Source organism: Cyprinodon variegatus, unplaced genomic scaffold (assembly GCF_000732505.1).
Source record: "Cyprinodon variegatus isolate N-32 unplaced genomic scaffold, C_variegatus-1.0 Scaffold1383, whole genome shotgun sequence".
Lineage (NCBI taxonomy): Eukaryota > Metazoa > Chordata > Actinopteri > Cyprinodontiformes > Cyprinodontidae > Cyprinodon > Cyprinodon variegatus.
The window spans coordinates 72803-80925 of NW_015151836.1; positions in this window are offsets into that span (position 1 = coordinate 72803).

Sequence of the window (8123 nt, forward strand, 5' to 3'; positions counted from 1 at the left end):
AATGAAAAATGGAGAACAGATAAGCAGATCATGGCTTGTCTACAGTGAAAAGAAGGACTGGGTTATTTACTTTGGCCGTCGCCTTTATTTTATAAAGAGGAGGCGGAATCCAAAATAGATTTTTTGTTTTGAGAGCAGGCTGTGCAGGACTTTTCCCTCAGCATTGAGTCTTTTCTTGCTGACGCTACGCGGCCAATCCAAAATTCCAAATATGTTTGGCTTCTCCACCATAAAGCGAGCGTTCACATCCAAGATATTATCCCATCTCACCTTCTTGTAGTTTCAACCCATTGGTTTATTGGTTTGGAAGCTACAGCTAACAGCTGAAGCTAATTTCATTTTGGAGTTTTGTTCAATCAAACGGATGTTTAATGTCTGGTTCGGCCCGTTTATGGGTCAAATTTCTGAGGGGTCGATTCCCTCTGCTGTCAAATCTGTGAAGGAAACCAGTAGAACAAACCAGTAGAACAAACCAGTAGAACACGGGTCTCCATCAGAACCTCCACCCACCTGATCTAGAACCTTTTCTGGTTGATACAACTGTCTGAATACTGAAGGTTTCATTGTTTTAGTGTAAACCAGAGGTGTCAAGGTAAAGCATGAGGGAGGTCAAAAGGTTTGAATTGTGTTGCGCTAAAATCCTTACACTATGTATTTATAATAAAAAAAGCAATCATTTGTTAGAAATGGGGTTTGAAAATTTGATAAAATCCTGGAATACTGGCAGTGTTTCCTGGATGTCATAAAGACGTCTAATAAGGTTGCAGATGATTTAATTTATTTTCTTAACATGAACGAAAATGAATCCGATTTGAAATAAAAAGGATTTATTTTTTCTTCACCGGGTGCTCGAGGGTTCATGGTAGTTCACCCAATCAGTCCGGGTGTGTTTCTTAGACCTTGAGAAGTCTTTCGACCGTGTCCCCCGTGGTGCCCTGTGGAGTAATGGGGTCCGGGGCCCTCGGTTTAGGGCCGTCCGTTCTCTGTATGACCGCAGCGGGAGCTTGGTTTGCATTGCCGGCAGTAAGTCAGACCTTCTTCCCGCTGCATGTTGGTCTCCCCCAGGGCTGCTCTGTGTCTCCGGTTCTGTTCATTACATCTATGGACAGGATTTCTAGGCGCAGCCAGGGACTGGAGGATGTCCGGTTTGGGAACGTCAGGATATCATCTCTATTGTTTGCAGGTGATGTTGTCCTGTAGGACTAATCAAACCAGGACCTCCAATGTGCAGTGGGGCGGTTTGCAGCCCAGTATGAAGCAGTCAGGATCAGCACCTTCAAATCCAAGGCCATGGTTCTCCACCTGAGAAAGGTGGACTCCCCTCTTCAGGTCGGTGGAGGAGTTCAAATATCTCAGGGTCTTGTTCATGAGTGAGGGACGGACGGAGCGTGGGATCGATAGACGGATCGATGCGGCGTCGGCAGTGATGCGGTCGCTGTATCAGACTGTGGTGGTGAAGAGGGAGCTGAGTCATGGGGCAAAGCTCTCAATTTACCGATGGATCTACGTTCCCACCCTCACCTATGGTCATGAGATCTGGGTAATGTACGAAAGGACATGATCGCGAATACAAGCAGCCGAAATGAGTTTCCTTCGCAGGGTAGCTGGGCGCACCCTTCCAGATAATGCCTCCTGGTCCCCCCCCTCTGGAGGTGTTCCAGGCATGTCCCATTGGGACGAGGCATGGTGGAAGGTCCAGGACACGCTGGAGGGACGATGTCTCTGAGTTGGCCTGGTGTCGCCTTGAGGAGCAGCTGGAGGAGGTGGGAGTGGATCGGGAAGTTTGGGGATCTTTGCGGAGACTGCTGCCCGCGTGACTCCGTGACCCCGCCCCGGATAAAGAGAAAGAAAATGGAATGGATTTTTTTTTTTAATCCCCAGTTATGCTTTATTTCTGATTTTAGTTCAATTATATAATAAATTTATATTAATATTCTGATATTTTAACATAACTGTAATTCCAATTTACTAGAAAACTGAAAGATAAAATATATATTTATTTGGAAAGATGTTAATTTTTCTGTATATCTAAATTAAATCCAAAAATTCTTTATTAACCCCAAAGGGAAATGAAATGTTGCAGTAACTCATTGGCAGTGCTGTCAACAGTTCACACAGGTGGATCTGGATCCGGATCCGGATCAGGATCCGGGTCCGGACCACGGTCCGCTAATCTGTGACCTCTGCCTTATAGTGTCCCCACCAACTTTCATTACAAAGTTACATCCTTGCTCTTCAGCAATCCCTCACACTAAGCATGCTTGTAGCAACAGTGGAGAGGAAAAACTCCCTTTGAACAGGAAGAAACCTCCAGCAGAACCAGGCTCAGTGTGAGCAGCCATCTGCTGAGGCCCACTGCTGAACCAACATATTAAAATTAATGAAATGGTGATTAATAAACTTCAGTCCATGTGATTTTATAAGGAATGCATTACATCTTTAGTATTCATTTCTGCATCTGAGGCAATCAAACCAGATAATCAGTTTAAAGTATTTATTTTGAGTTGATGTAATACCCTAAAATCCCTGTAGATGGCGTCCTGTATCAGTCAACAGATTAACTTAATTTATTTGAGAAACATTTTATAATAACCAGAGCTGTCATTAGGTGCTGCAGATTTAAACCAAGAAAAACATAAAAATAAAACCAGGAAAGAACAAAGAACAGAAACTTTAAAAACAGCAGAATAAAAAAGAGGAGGTTTAGTCAGAATGTGTTAAAAGTATTAATATTTATTCTCCAGTGAATATCCTACTATTTAAAAACACTTTTAAAGAAGTTGGAGAATCAACTTCAGCTTTTTACTGCAGTAAAAGTGTAAAAGTAGAATTTTTAGAACTACTTAAAGAATAAAATTAAAAGTAATGCAGGAAAAACTGTTAAGTCCAGAAGCTTCACTGCTCTACTCTATTAAAGGAACATTTTTCTACAATTCTGGATGATAACTTCCTGGATGACTTCATTTTCTTAGTTTTTTAAATAATGGTAACTACTTATTGTGGTTTGTGGTGAACAACTAGTTGGGGCAGCACCGAATCCAACCATAAAGAAATTAACTGCCTGGATGAAACTAATTATTTTAATGGTTTTTATTATTATTTTTTTTTTAATACCAACAGGCCAAAATGAAAATAATCCCTAAATGAAACAAAAATAATGAGTCTATTTTTAAAATGTAAGGAGTAGAAAGTAAAAAGTTGTCTAAAAAATAACTACTCCAGTACTTATTTCTACTTAAGTAAAGTAATAAAAGTATTTGTAGGTCTTTAATTGACATCTCCGGTTGCTCGGTGCTTTAAAGACGAACTGAATCCACATCAGTTGGATTCTGATTCTGGACACTTCGTTGCCTAGCAACAGTAGATGCTTCTACTAGACTCAACTTTAGCATCTTTTTCTACAAAGAACAGAAAACTGGTGCGAGACGGAGAACAGAGGCTTTGGTCCGGAAAAAGAACAACTTTTGGATTTGGTTCAGATCCCGAAGGAGCGGCTGGAGAGCTGAGAGAAAGGAAACTCCACCTAACATCTGGTTTTTAGCGTCTCACCGAACGCCCTCAGAACGGCTGTCAGTTCCTCTTCACCTTTTACACCTCAGGCTTCACCTTCATCACGGACATCATGTGATGTTATTTTGTCTTTTGCCAGTTTCCTTTCTCAGCGTAGCAACCAGCGCGAAAAGACAAACCCTCTAATCCGTCCTTCACTTAAATATTAACCCAGCTCAGCCCAACAGACGTTTTCACAGGTGGCGTCAGAAGTGATTTTATTCCCATAAAGAGAAGACATGAGGCAGCAGAAGCCTGACATTTGAGGTTAGTGACTCCAACCGCAAGTTCTTTTCCTTTGGCTTTTATCTTTTTATTCCTTATTATTAGTTTCACACTCAGAGTTGAAATCTTGGCTTTTTTTTACGTTTTTATTTTGTGTGATGAAAGGTAGATTAGATCATGAAATTGTAGCTATCACACTTATTCAAGTTATTACTGTTTAAATACAAATCAATCAATTATTTCAATATTTAATCCAAAGCTAACATAGACTTCATCAAGTGTTCACAAAATCCTAGGATGTTCTAAATTTTGATTCTTTTTTATAATCTGCCTTTTAAAGCATCAAATCCACCAAATGAGTTAAATTTTAGGATCTAAAGTCTGAAACTTAAAATTGAACAAAGTCTTTCCTTTGAGTTCAGGGATTTATAACAATAATACTATAGCAAAGATAATAATCATTATCATTAAGAAGACGTGTGGTTTGTCATTTAGCTGGAGAGGAAATGCTTATCAAGTCGATCCAAAGTCTAAATGATTAAAGTTACGGTAAAATAGTTAGTCAGTTACAGTAAAATATCTGCTGGTTAATCTTGAACATCTGACGTCTTTGAAATGCAGAGATATAAAACAATAAAAAGAAACAAAGATGAAGATTAACATGAATTCCCCCGGTTATCATTAATGATTACCTGGCGTGGATCTGCTTATCAAATCGCTTTACGACATCCAAAGTCTGAACATGCAGAATCACACGGAGAAGCACTGAATTTTAACATTTTAACATTTTATTTCCTAAAAGCAACAAACTGCTGCAAACAGGAGAGACCTTTTCTATCAAATCAGAGACAAACGGAGGCTCACTGGTTTTTCTGGAACATTCAAATCGATTCACAGGAAGACAAATCTGAACAGGAAGGAGATTCCAGGTTTAGGATATTTGGCTGGAATCCCATCGGGGGGAATCATCCGTGATCCTTCACCTCCTTATTTACTCCACTGATCTCTATTTATTCCCTGGATCACTGATTGGCCGTTGGTAGTATAGGGTTAAACTGAAGCCACCGACCGCCATATTGGTACTCCCTAGTTAGAATGTAAACAATGTTTCATAGCATCACTAGATTAACTTTAACTTCAAATACAATAAATATCACATCACATAATGCAGAGTCATTATGACGTCTATAAATCATGTAATATAACATAGTATATAAATCCATCACAATAAATTAATGTGTTAATGGAGCAAAATAATATAGATGTGCCAAAAATGCTACATTGATGATGCACATCTAATATGCATGTATCTAGTATATTTTTATAGTTATTACATCTTACACATAATTTTAAGATTTCACATCCAGACTGATTTACCAGTAAATGTCTGTTAATGCTGCAGTATTTTCCCGTCTGCAGATTGTGAATGAATGACGTCATAAACTTTATGCTGTTTCAGCCTTAAAAATGTTTTAGCTGCTTTTTTTCCATCAATATAACCTGCAATATATTTCAGCACATGAATTTATGAAATGAGAAATAAACCAAACTCTACAGGAACGACAGCATCATCCATTGAATAAAGAATTCCTACATTAACATTTTACAGTGAATTACTTTCTATTTCCTCTACTTTCTTTTTTCTAACATTAGATCCAATGTCAGCGTCTAACTCAGTCAATGTCTTCCAGTCAGTCTGAGAGAGCCAGACTAATGTTAGTCTGCAGACTAAACTATAGGATCCATCGGCTATAGATGGATTTATTGCTTAGTGTGTTGTTATGTGTTGCTTTAATGTACTACATTGCCCATAATGCACCAGGCAAGAGGTTACCTGGGAGACCATGTATTAAGATTGGAGTTGGTCAGTAAAGTTTCAGCATAAACCCACGCAGACCGGTGTCTTTTCATTAATGCACTAACATAACAGTTAGTTCATCCACTGACTGGGAAATGACCAGTGGAACGTCTTCCTGCAGACAGATGCTGCTCAGGGAGGCATTTTGACTCTGCATCTCTGTGGGAGTGGGGAGTACCAAGATGGCGGCCGGTGGCTTCACTTTTTTAAGGTCCATCAGCAATCCAGTGAATAAATAGAGATCAGTGTTTAGACGCTGGTCCTCTTAATCAGGTGTGCAGCAACAGGCATCACCCAACACCCAGCAAAGATCCTCTCTGAGACAGGAAGCTCACTCACACCAGAAACACAACATTAAATAATAAACGTTGCAGTAAAAACAGTTTTTGCTTCTTTAAACAGTGTGGTGAGGGGAAAAAAAATCCAGTAGAAACCCTCCATGATATTTTATTTACTTTCTAAAAGTATTCACTCACAGCTGCACTGTGTCTGAGGGAGAGGAGATGGTTTTATCAGGGATTGTTTGGAAAAGAAAATAATCATTCTAATAACCAGACAGACTCCTTCTCAGGGTTTATTCTTAACATTTATCTGTTTTTATTTGTCTGTATCTGTTTTGACTGACTGCACATGGCGTCCTTCTCCACTTCCCTGCAGGCTTTAGTTTAGTGAGATAACCTTGGTCTAAAATAATGAAGTACGGACTGAGTGAATGAAATCAATCTTTTATTTAAGTGGATTAAATAGTAGAATGCTTTTTTCCCAAGACAACAGTAATTCTTGTTCAAACTTTGTTAATCTTTCCTAACATTTAACCTGCTTTGTGAGGCCAGTAGAGGCTGGGATCTAGCTGCTGTTATTCAAGCATTGGACAATTATAATTTCTGATGTTTAATCATCTTTACTTTGTGCTTCTGCAAAGCTATAAACAGTATGCTCCAGAACATTATGCTGTTTTTAAACTAGTAAAAGGTGTTGTGTTTATGGTATTTATACGGTTAAACTGAATTAAAAAATGGATAAAATATAGTAATAACTTAACATGTAAAATATAATTTGAAACATTTCTGACTGTCTTTTCTAAAGACTGTTTAAGTTTTATGGTTCAAGAGTTTTAATTTCTTCTATAAAAATCTGTATTTTAGGAGAATTCGGAGTCTAAAACCAAGAAGCGCACATCTGACAACATGAGTGAGTATACGTTACCCTGCAGTCAGTCAGTCCATAGATCAATCAATCAACTAATCAACTAATCAACCAATCAATCAATCAATCAATCAATCAAATATTTATTTTATAAAACTTTGTTGCACAAAACTGATAAACAAAAATATGATGCTCATAATGGTGGAAAAAAAAAGAAAACAAGAATTGTCAAAAAATGCATTTTAGGATAACAATAAACTTTTGGTATAAAAACCCAAAAATAAACACAGTAGGAGACATAAATGGAAATGTGGAGCATGGTGTGCCTGGCTCTGAATGTGTGTTGTGGAGGTGGAGATTCATATGGGGGTGGGTGTGTGCATCATGGAGGTATGTGTATAGGTGCGTACTCACCTGTCTCACTGAGTAGAGAGTAAAGGTGGAGCTGCTGTGGGTTTGTTTGATCGCTTCAATCTACGCTTCGTTTCATTTGGTTTTTCAGTATTCGTTTGTTTTCCGATATTAATGGACTGATCTCACTTTGTTTGCTGCGCCGTCATAACTCCTGCTGCTGCTAATAAACCAAAGAAAAGCATCCTGGATTCCAGCGTATCTCTAACAATAACCTATAATGAGCGTCACAAATAGGGCAACAAACGAGGACCCGACCCACCTCTCAGCAGCTGAAAGGATCTGTTTGGAAGCCAAATCAGCAAAAAAAAAGGTTAAGAAATTAATAGATAAAATGATACTAAAGGTAAATATTTCTATGCAATAACTCCAAAATCCTCTTCACATTTGAAGTAGCATTTCGATTAGATTGCAATAGTTAAACCCTGTGCTGTATGATTTTGTTAACAGTAAAACTGTCAGATATTCGACTATCAATGTCATCGACATAGTTTAATATGTGGTTGATGGTTATTTTTGGGATGTTCTCAGTTTTAAGGGACAACCGATTTTTAACGTCTCTCCATAATTTAAAAGAAAAAGGACAGAAAGAAAGAGATGATTAAGGGATTCTTCTGGACAGTCAATAAAATTTTCATCCGTTGTGCAAAAATTCAGCCTCTGGGTAAATATTGTGAACGATTTTGAAATGAGTCTCTGTAACTTTAGGGGAAACCATCCATGTTGCATACTTGGAGAACGCCTTCGCAATTATAGACAAGTTTGTTGTTGCCAAGATATTATTTGTTAGGTTAAAAAAATTGTGAGTTCATATAGGACAAAAAATTAATCTGACACACAAAGGGATTTCAATCTGAAAAACTCACAGAGAGAGAAAGATGCAATTAGAAGAGTTTATTGATACAATAGTTTCAACTCTGGCGCTCAGGCCTCG